The sequence below is a fragment of the Rattus norvegicus genome, chromosome 6, assembly GCF_021556685.1.
Source record: "Rattus norvegicus strain SHRSP/BbbUtx chromosome 6, alternate assembly SHRSP_T2T, whole genome shotgun sequence".
Classification (NCBI taxonomy): domain Eukaryota; kingdom Metazoa; phylum Chordata; class Mammalia; order Rodentia; family Muridae; genus Rattus; species Rattus norvegicus.
The window spans coordinates 78,184,502-78,196,005 of record NC_141539.1 but is presented as its reverse complement, the minus strand read 5'-3'; the positions used below and the strand labels follow the sequence as shown (position 1 = coordinate 78,196,005).

The 11,504-nt window shown below is 46.2% G+C and overlaps 1 long non-coding RNA gene across 1 annotated transcript; it reads left to right on the top strand.

Annotated features, from left to right (window-relative positions):
• Window positions 1-6,886: 6,886 nt before the first annotated feature.
• LOC102547890 (uncharacterized) lies at window positions 6,887-11,268 on the top strand. Its single transcript, XR_015623019.1, has 4 exons — window positions 6,887-7,065; window positions 7,388-7,562; window positions 9,112-9,309; window positions 11,188-11,268. It is a non-coding gene; the product is annotated as an uncharacterized LOC102547890 (long non-coding RNA).
• The last annotated feature ends 236 nt before the right edge of the window (window positions 11,269-11,504 follow it).

Here is an 11,504-nt window from a genome sequence, read left to right as displayed (position 1 = left end):
CTTAGACTTGGCAGGTCATTTCTACCCCTCAAACTCTCATTGCATGTGACAGCAGAGATCAAACTACTCCATGATTTGGGCATCTCTACCTCCAAGGACCTCAGGGTGCAGTTGTTCTTTTCTCTGGGGAAGGATGCCCTGCTTCAGCCAATGGCGTGTGCTATTGAAGGATCTGCACCTTTCCGTAGCAGATGACAGAAACTAGCTTCCTGACATTGTTGCAGTGTTCTTTGTTTGAAAGTGAGAATTTATTATTATTGTTGTTAATATCTGTAGATAAGAAACTAAGACTATTTTAGCATGCTGTCCTAATATATACAAGTGTTAAAGAGCAGAGGCAACAATTGGGAAAATCAAGTAGGAGAAAATACTAGACAATACTCAGAGTCGTGGGGAGAAGAAGTTCTGTAGGAATACACAGAGAGGGGTAGGAGTGTGAAATGAACTTCGTCAGAAGTCCCGGTGAGAAAACCGATGAGCCCCATGCTCCATTGCTCTCTCCAGCAACCTTTGGGCATCATGGGGAATGGGCTGGAACTTCCGCAGCATGGGAGGGCCTCTCCTTGACTCACGGGAAGCAGCATGGGATCTGGTGGAGATGCTACAGCACTGCAGAGGGGATGTGTGGTGACCATGTCATCAGGAAATTAGGTTCACAATGCCTTAAAAGCAGTCTGTAACAAAATCCACCCCAAGCCTGCCACTGCCAGAGGTGGTGACAGTGCGAGCGGGTTGACCTGGGGAGCTCACTGAGCTACCGCAGGTGGGTGGCTCCAGCACCAAGACACTTGGGTCTACAGTCATTGCTTGTCTTATCTCATCATTGTGATAAAATAATGGATGGAAACAGCATAGGCAAGAAAGGGTTTCTTTGGCTCTCGATCTGAAGGTAAAGCACCTCTAGCAGGAAAGTGAGGTCTGCAGTACCTTGAGACCGTATCACGTCTGAGGAGGGGAGGTGGTGGTACTCAGATCACTTCCTCAGGGACGCCCCCCACTGTGTAGCCTAAATCAAGTGTGGGTCTTGATGCCTTTCTGGAACCATAGTCCTAGCCACACTCAGAGGAGTGTTTCCATGGTGACTGTACATTTTATCAAGTTGACGGTAAAGAGTAACCATCATAACCCCAAGGCCTCTCACTCACTTCTGCTATGCCACGGCTATCCCAGAATGAGCTAGGTAGAGGACAGGACTATCAGCAGGACCTGGCCACAGGTATCTGTTCTTGGTAACACCGAGGATGATTTCTTTGTGCAGTCCTTTGATTCGTGCCTATCTTTGTTAATGTTGATATCTGCTCACACTTCCACTGTGCCTAGAAGAGTGCCAGCCACATCCAGTAGATTTGCAATTACTCATTGAATCCAGGGACAAAAAGAAGTTAGTGAAGTTTTGGAACTCAGGAACGTGTGTCAGGAGTCCTTTAGCGCTGCCTTCCGTGGCTCTGTGGAGGAAATGTGTAGCTGATTCCCTATCAGCGTTCCAGGGAAGAACACAGAAATGCTATCGTTTGCAAATACATCCTTTGAGCCTCTTCACTTCCTGGAGATGCATTTATCTTTAGTTGAAGGGCAATATTGGGACAACAACTATGCCCTTTGCTCCAGTCCTAGGGTTTTCAATGACCATTCTTCACGTTTAAGGCTGAAGGTTGTCAGGGAGAAGCCAAAGGGAAATGGATCTTCAGGCTTGACAAGGAGTTCTGAGGTCATCGGGACTTTGTAAGCAGAAAGGTCTGTATGTCTGAGGGGATTTGGAAGTCCAGGTTGGCCAACACCTGTTTAGAAAGGTTCTTTGGAGCAACTCCCATCTGCGTTGTCTGGAAATCAGCAGTGCAGTTCACAGCTTAGCAGCAGCAGTTGTCTCCATTCGCAAACGCTTCAGGGATACACCAACAGTATAGTTCGGTAGAGTTGGGATAGCAAACAGGAATCAACAGCAGTGACACAACCTAGCAGAGACAGTCAGGCTTCAGCCTGGGCTCCAGTGAGCAGTAGGGGCCAGCAGGAACATCAGCTGTTCTTGGCTGTGCCTCTCTCAGGGAAGCAAAGATCAGCGAAGATGAGAGACCCAAAAGCGGAGTGGAGTCCTGACAAATGCAGCTCAACTATACAATGTAAGGCGGACCAATGCATGTGCTTTGTTAGCGAAGACTCCTTCATCACGTGTCCTTTCAAGCGCCTGCTTTAGCAGAACATCCTCTCTCCTGTGTCTGCTTCAGGGAAATATTCCTTTATAAGTCTTAGTCTTTCACCATTAGCACTTTAATTAACAAAACATTCCGTCACGTGTTTGCCCCAGTTTCCAAAGAACTCTTCAGATGCCACTGCACGTATAAAATGTATGTGAGAGCACATGATGCGTCTCCATGCTCGTTCCCTACAAAGGTTTTGGACAGGGTTTCATGTATTCTAGGCCAGCCCCCAAATGTCTATGCAGATAGCCCTGAAACTTCTATCCTCTTGCTCCATCTGACTGTGGTGCCGGGATGGAGCCTAGGAGTCCGTACCTGAGAAAGCACTCTGCTGACTGTGACAGCCCCAGCATTACGTGATATTTCAATATATGTAGACACTGTGTTGCGTTGAAATCATGTTACCATGTCGGTTTCACTCAGAATCTTTGTAGATTTTAAAGATATAACATAATTGTCATATATAGAGCTTCGTTCATTGATCCACTGCAGCTGACTCCCTGTCAGTCAGCTTCTCTGCATGCCGCCTTCCTACCACTCCTCTGCACCCTGGTAACCAGCACCCTTCTCCTTGACACATGCGAATGACCAGGGCATTGTCTTTCTGTACCAAGCTTGTTTTTCTTAACAGGATGACCTCCAGTTCTATACATATTGCCACAAACAGAAATTCTTTTCTTTCCCCCGGCTTAATAATATCCCAGCGTGTGTGTCTGTATGTGACTTATTTTTTTATAGTATGCTTGTTTCGATTGATTCCATAGATTGGCTTTTGTGAATAGTGCTGTGAACATGGGTGTGCAGATCATCTCAGACAGGCTGACATTACTTCCTTTGGATGTATATCTCCTCAGTAGTGGGATTTATGGGTCACAGAGGATTTGTACTTTTAGTACTTGTGGGTCACATGGAGTTGTAGTTTTAGTATTTTAAGGACATGCCAAACCCTCCTGATTCACATCCCTACCGACAGTACACAGGGACCCCTTTCTCCTCACCCTCACTAGCACTTCTTACTTTGTGCCTTTCTGATAATTACTATTTTACCAGAGTGAAGTGATCTCTCTCTCTCTCTCTCTCTCTCTCTCTCTCTCTCTCTCTCTCTCTGGCTTTAAATTGCATTTCCCTGATTTGTGCTAGCATTTTTTTTCTGTGAACCTGCTGATTTTTAGCATGTCTTATTTTGATAAATGACTGTTTGAGATTGTTGCTTGGTTTTAATTATTTCTTGTTTTGTTCTTTTTTTAAAAAAGTATTTCTATTAATTTTTCAAGAATTTTATACAATAGGTTTTTATTATATTCACTCTGGATTCTTCCTCTTAAATCCTCTCCAGTTCACCCCCACCTTCCTACTTCACACAACTTAATTTCTACTTGTATCTTTTAGTCAATAACCCACCGACTCTGGCTGGTCTTGTCCATGTACTTGTGAGTGTGGGGACATCCACTGGAGTACAGTCTGCAGGAGCCGAATCCTTAAGGAAAACTGGCGTTCGTTCTCCCAGAAGTCATTCATTGGCCATAGCGTCTCCGTCAGGGATGGGAGTTTATGAGTTCCTTACACTTCGGTCCATGCTAGGCTGTAGCCTGCATTGATCTTGAGCAGGTCTGTGTAAGCAACCACAGCTGCTCTGAGCTCTTGAGGGTGGCGGTCCTCTCCGAAGAGGCCGTGTTGCTATGTTCCTCCCTGTCCCTCCTTTCCGCACCCATCCCTAAGGGAAGAGTTTGTGGAATAGATGTCCTGTTTGTGGTTGAGCACCATACAGACACTGATTCTCTGTGTTTGACCAATTGTGGGTGTTCTTGAGATTTTAAATTCTCTATTACAGACATGAACTCTCTTTCAGACCCAGCTCACAAACATTCTTTCCCTTGCTAGAGATTTTCTTCCTTTTGATGTTGATGGCTTTGTTGGACAGACACTTTTTCATATGGGATGGTTGAGTTTCCCCCGTGTGCCCTTGAAGTCTTGTCCTTGCACATTCTAATGCCCTCAGGCATCTCCTTCATGCGCTCTCTCGTCTGAGTTGATTTTTGTTAACACACATTTAGCAGTAGCAGCTCTGGTCTTCTGCATGGGTACCAAAGTCTCTCTGCACCTTTTACTAGTTATTGAGATTTATTATTATCATTTTATCTGCGTGTTTGTGTGCCTGTGCCTGTGTGAATGTAACTGTGGGTGTGCCCTCAGAGGCCTGGTAAGGGTGTCAGATCTCCTGGAGCTGGAGTCACAGATGGTTCTGAGCTGCTTCACATGGATGCTGGGGTTCGAACTCTTGACTCTCTCAAAGAGCAGCTCTTAACTGCTCTCAGGTCTGCGTATTGGGAACACCGGCTTTACTCTGTCTCAACCTCTCGCTAGCAGTACAGTCTTGTTTACTTTCTCTATGTTCTCACCGCTAGCTGGGAATGATTGCAGCATATACCATGGGCAGGCTTCTGTGCAGGGAAACTGAGCTCACCCCATATGTTTCAAGAAATAGCAGCTGTGGTTGTGAGGAGCGCAGGGTTAGGAGCCCATCAGCCTGGGCTGGAACGAAGACTCGACCGCTGTCCTACACGGAGCCAGGTGTTTCCCTTCCTTGCTTGGTGTCTTTTTTTTTTTTTTTTAATGGGAACCATTTGGTTGTCGTGAAAATGAGTAAGTTAATCTGCATAAAAGTTCTTGGGGACGCCTGTACTGGGCAAGTATTGTTGGCTGCAATTAGCATGAGGCCGATGCAGCCCAGATTGAGTGTGGCCCACAGTAGCCATGAAATAATATTTTCATTTTACTGGAAGAACAGACCTGAGACAGAAAGTTCCGGAGGAGGGGTTCCACCTGGTCCAGCTCAAAGGATTTCAGGGTGTCTCTGTGGGTGGCTAAGCTTCGTCTGCTCCCACAGGTGTGGTCACCGTGGCAGTGTTGCTCTTCACTCAGTCATACCTTAGCTCCTGGAATACCCACCCAAGACATTGTTCCACCCTCGAGCACAGCCCTCTCCAATGCTGCCTGGCTGAGACGTAGCTGCTACTCCCACCCTGTGTGTGTGTGTGTGTGTGTGTGTGTGTGTGTGTGTGTGTGTGTGTGTGTGTGTGTGTGTGTGTTCGCCCTGGGCTCTGGCTGTGAAACAAAGCACATGAGAACTAATTTTCTTAGGAAGTTGTCCTGGTTGACAATGCCTCTTTGTTTGCAGGTAAAAGATGCTGCTGAGGCCTAAGATTGCGTGATCTGGAATCTGAACCGCTGGGCTGTTTTTCTGGCTTCTAGGGCCTGCTGGGACATTGCTTCTCCCAGTATGCCCTTCCATGAAACCTTGTCCTGCTGGCTTTCACTTCTGCTGCTGAAGCTTGGCCTGCCCAGACAGACAAAGTGCAGGATGGGAGGTAACAGAACTGAGGCCGCAGCAGGGGAGAATGCAGAGCACCGGGGCAGTGCCGCTGCCTCCTAAGGTCCCTGAAGTCACACTCACGTTTAACCCCTGTGCACCTCTTCTCAATACGAAGGTGACATTAACTGACTTTGGTGAATATCCTGAGACTAATTAAATCTTTGGGAAAGACTTAAGGAAATTCAGGTGATGTCTTTGTTGACGAAGCTGCTTTACTTATCAAACCCCCAGGGTTTCAGGGCTCAAGGGCATGAGGAAGCAGGTAGGAGGGCCGCATAATTCTTCCTGCAAGCTAGTACCTCCCCCCACCCCAACCACCCGACCCCAACCACCCCAAGGATTCTCCAAAGACCTGGGAGGTTTTCACAAGTGGTCTGCTCTCTTGAGCAGGTTTGAGGAAGTTAAGCTTTATTTAGTCCTTCAAATTTATCCTTCTCCTGGGACCTTTTCAGTTATGCTGACCTCCTAACCTCTCTTACATCATCCTTTGGCTTGACTTAATTCTCTTGTGGTTTTAAACAAAAAGGAGCCAGCCATTGTTCTGTTGTTACATTCTATCACAGCTGTCACCCAGGGAGCCTCTGTGTGTGTGTGTGTGTGTGTGTGTGTGTGTGTGTGTGTGTCTGTGCAAGTGAGTGCATCTGTTTCCTCTGGAAGCTAAGTCTTCTGAGAGCTCACAGAAGGGCACCTTTCATCCTAGGTACCCAGGCTGGCCTGGTGATACTGCAGCCCACAGCCGTGCTGTTGGCTAGCTCTAGCATTTTTGCCCAGTGCCATTTCTCCTCAGAGGGTTTCAAAGCGACTGCTCCTTGCTCATTTCTCAAGCTTCACTCGATGAACTAACTTCGCAGGTAAACTCACGATGTCCCACATAAAGCCATACAAAGATCGGGACTGTGAGATAAAGCCATCTCAGTGAAGGTCTGGTTTTTGCAGACAAAAATTCTAGTCAGCCACCAGAGGGTGCCCACAGAGTTCTCTGAAAATGACCAAAAACATGGAGAAAGAATTTCCAGTTTGTATAAGACCAAGACAAATAGAGCTTGCCTACCCCTGCCTGATGTGGAGAATGGCAAAGCAGCTATGGGAAAAGCAGGGTGGGGGTTTTAGGATGGAGGGGGTGTGATAGGAATCACCTGAATTTCAGCTGAACGACTCTCTTCAGGATTTTAAATTGGCAATTGAAATAGCGTTTTGTGTACTGGCCCAGGAAGCGGTTTCATTTCTAAGCAAAACTCTCTACCCTACCCATCCCCCATCTGTGTGTACAAAAGAAATGCAAATACATGTAAATATTAGTCTAAACCAAAGGCTTCCTGGAAGGTAAGGCAGCTGGTACTGCTGCAGCATTAAAAAAGAAAGAAAGAAAGAAAAAGAAAAAAGAAAAAAATGCACTGTGGCCGGAATGAAAGGATAGATTTTTTGAGCCACAGGTCTTGCCCTAGGGTGAGACCTCAGAAGTAGAAAATGAAGGGATTGTGGATCTTTGAATAAGAGGTTTGGTTTAAACTAAGTGGGGGGATAGGGAGGGACATCAAGCAGAGAGCAGATCCTACCCTCTACCGGCTATCTGGCACCTCTAGCTCCAGGGACTGGCTTGACAACCGGGTCGGGTTGCGGGGTGAGGGGTGGGGTGTAGTAAGTACCTGGAAATGTTGAAGGAGTCATGCATGCACCCACTCCCAAGAGTGCTGGAGAAGGTGGGACCCCCTGGGCTGGCTAGGAGCATTTGCCAGGGTGAAACTAGAAGTGGGGAACACAGCGGGCTGGGGTGGAAAGGTAATTTTCTCATGAGACATCCTGTTGTTATTGAACTCAGGTGTCAATGGTGTGTGCAACCTACAAGCCAGGCGCAGCCACCCATCTTCAATAACCTGATTAAAGGAGCCAAGTTAAGGGTGAGAAGCAAAAAGAGGACACTTACTCAAGGTGGCCATATTGGGAAGAGGGAGAAAGAGTCCTACTGATGGGCTGGAGAGATGGCTCAGTGTAAGGTAAGAGAACTGACTGCTATTCCAGAGGTCCTGAGTTCAATCCCAGCAACCACATGGTGGCTCACAACCATCTGTAATGGGATTTGATGCCTTCTACTGGTGTGTCTGAAGACAGCTACAGTGTACTTATATATATAATAAATAAATAAAAAAAAAGAGTCCTAATGACTTCCCTGAGTCTGTCTTGGGGGTTCTGACGTGTTTAAGTAGAAAGCAAGAGCTATCTATCCATACAATCTCCAAGGTGTGGTCCCCTCCCCCACTGCCTCAGCTCTGAGCTTCTGTCTCTCCAAGGTCACCTGACTTGTAGCCATTTCCTTTCCCATACAGAAGGTTCCTGGGGACATTGCAGTTTCTTGGGGTCTGCTGAAGGGGAAGTGCCAGCGTATCTGTAGTATGTGCCCCTTGCTGCCAGACAGGCCAGTTACACCAGGCTGTGTCAAGTTTGTGTCACCATGACAAAGTAATTGAGATAAACAACTTAAAATTAGATATTCATTAATGTATTTTTATACCTTTTGGCCCACGGTTTCAGAGAGTTCCGTTCATGATGAGGGGGGCTCTGAGCTTGAGGTGACACAGACATCATGGTGGGAAGCACTTGGTAGAGCAAAGCCATTCACTCACCCAGTGTGGTGCGACTTTTCTTGGGGAGATGTAAAGAAACATTTTATTTGTCTCAGATAGGGAGCTGACAGACTAGAAAAGGATTCCATCCAAGCCCAGACTGGTGAACCAGTGAGTTAGATTCTGTAGGTTACTTAAAGGAGTGTGGGACACTTACCTTGCAAATGCAAATGTACAACCTTTGGGATTGACACACAGGCAGCTGTACCCCCAGTAAGACTTGCACCTAACTGCATATGCACACACACACACACACACACACACACACACACACACACACACACACACCAATCCTGGGGCAGGATTACATGCATCTGGAGAAGGGACAAGAGCAAGTAATTACTAGGACTGCAAGGGAATGCTAATGTCTTCACTATTGCTATAGAATGTACTCTGTTTATTTCGTTGCCATGACTATGGGCCAGAGGTTTTTCTATAGGTCACAACAGGACCTCTGCTTTGAGGTGGCCAATGGGTGTGTCATATGCTCCTGGTGTCTAAGGAGAAATAAAGGGTGGAAGGAAAGAAGGAAGGAAGGGAGCAAGGAAAGAAGAAGAAACAAGCAAACAAGTTAGGCATAAGGATATGATCTTTGTGGGCATAACTCTGTGACCTAATTCCTCTAATTAGACCCCACTTTCAGAAGTTTCCATCAACTCTCAATGAGAGTTGATGAGGTTAGAACCTTCTCAGTTCACTCACCTACCAAAGGCTTGACCTCTGAGCACATGAGCTTTGGGGAAACATTTCAAATCCAAACTGTAACAAGCTCCTTCTGGGGGTTCCTCTGCTGGAAACCTTTGCGCTGGATGTCAAATGCTGCAGAACAGATGAATGACTTTGTTGACTTTGTCCTCATCAGCATCACTTGTCCTGTTCGAATGCTCCATCTGTTCATGTATGTTTCTTTCTACTCATTCAGAGTTCTTGAGTACCACACTCAAGTCCCAGGCAAGGACTCCAGTCTCTTAGCCATTTTTCCATGGTAAACTGAAGAAGTAAATGGTAGTGGAAGTAAGTTCCAGAAAGATCTTGGGTTCTCTGGGAATCCAGCCAATATGGAATGAGGTGGAAGAACTGGTTGTTGAACAGCTAACTGGGCTGCCATTTATCTTCCCGGGTAAGCAAAGGCACTGTGTGTCTATGTTCTCTCTCTCTCTCTCTCTCTCTCTCTCTCTCTCTCTCTCTCTCTGTGTGTGTGTGTGTGTGTTTCTCTCTGTCTCTGTGTCTCTCTGTCTCTCTGTTTCTGTCTGTCTTTTACACTGTGTGTGTGTGTGTGTATGTGTGTGTCTCTGTGTGTGTGTGTGTATGTGTGTGTGTGTGTGTGTGTGTATCTAGTCATGCATTCTTGAAAGTGGGCTTCAGTGATATCTTGCTCTGACATGGGGTCTATCACTTACACAATGCTTTGGCAGTTCCTATTGTCTCTTTCTGCTGTGCACAGGGAGAGAAGATACGATTCATGTTTAAATTTAGAAAGAACGGTAGCACTATAGTTCGGAGACATTTTGTTTCCCTTAGGTTTTGGTACTTCACAGAAGGAATTGTGATATTCGTGCCTTGTGGCAGAGCGTGACACTCTGTGTGCTCTCTTTACAATATTTTCCCCTTGAAGTTACTTCTATGAAAGAGAATCATTTTAGGAGTTATCCTCCTTCTCCTGCTCATGCCCATGGCTATGTCTGTCCATCTGACTAGCTCTACAATGACTTTTCCCCAGACAGACTGGGACTGGTTTCCTGGGCTAGAACCTTTTTGTTAGCAAATCTCACCCTGATAAAGCCCTGATGATCCCTGGGTTCTATCTGAGCCCATTAGGGTCTTCCATACTTTGAGATGCATTTGAAAGTATAGAATGTGTGTGCTTCAATACATCCACAGCATTGTCTATTCAGAGAAGGTCAGACTCAAAAAATGTTCACTCTCAAGACAGTGAGAGGAGCAGACAGTGACAGGGCAATAGCAGAGAGATTGGCTTGGGGCCTCTGTTGGAATCTCCTAGCTCTCTGTTTTGGAAGGAGCTCAGGACTCATCTCTCCAAGAAATAGGTCAGAGTTGGTCATCTAGTGATTGGCAGGAGTGAGGTTCTTTTCTGGGGAAAACATTTCCCATGACTGAGCTGCTTAATAATAAGTTCACTTAGATAAAGGGAATGTGCTTAAAGCTCAGAGACTTAGGGCTAGATCTAACTTGGTAAGCCGTGAACAGCCACAAGTGTACCAACCCCCAGTTATCCAGGAGGGAGATGAGAGTGTTGGCTCATAGAGTGAGGGGTCTGTGGGTAGAGGGTGACCTCCTTCCCTAAACCCCTGTCCCAGACCCAAAGCAGGAAGCTTCATTCTTTATCTGCTTTTCGTGAGTCTTAATTCTTTAATGTACAATTCTTTCTAGGCTTCTTCCTTTCTTTTTTGGTGGTTTTGTCTTTTAACAATAGGGTGTTTCTGTGTTTTGTTTGGTTTGATTTGGTTTGGTTTGGTTTGGTTTGGTTTTCCCTTCCCCGAGACAGGGTTTTTCTGTGTAGCCCTGGCTGTCCTGGAACTCACTCTGTTACCAGACTGGTCTCAAACTCACAGAGATCCACTTGCTTCTGCAATCCTGAGTGCTGGGATTAAAGGCATGCACCACCACTGTCCAGCAGGATGTTCCTTGATTTTAATTTAAAATATTATAAAATGATGTGTTAGCCTTACAGGGCTGTCACAAAGACACAGCAAAAATGTAGCTCTGGAGCTTAGAAGGCTATTGGTTGGGTCTTCTGTTTTCCTTAGAAAACCTGACATAATCTCGAGCCATCTTGGAAGAAAGAATCTCAGGCAAGAAAATGCCTGAATCAGATTGGCTGGTGTGCAAACTTGTGTGACGTTTTCTTGATTGATGTTTGATGTGGGAGGGCCCAGCCCACTGTGGGAAGTGCCATCCTGGGCAGGTGGTCCTGGGATGGGTAAGAGAAAGTGAGCCAGCCTTCCTCTATGACCTCTGCCTCAATTTTTGTATTCAGGTCCTACCTTGAGTTCCTGCCCTGACTTCTCTGGATGATGAACTACAAGCTGTAAGGCGAAATAAACCCTTTCTTCCCCAAGTTGGTTTTTGTCAGTGTTTTATTACAGCAATAGAAAGCACACCAATAGAAAAATTGGTACTAGGATTGTGGGGGTATTGCTATGAAACACCTATCTGTATTGATTTGGGGAGGGGGTGTCGTGGAAGTGTTTGGAACCTGGACTCAGGTGCTCAGAGCCTGATTACATGTTCTGTGGGGGCTGAGAACATGAGTGCTGAGAGGCGAAGACAGCGGAGGCCCAGCTAAGAATTTCA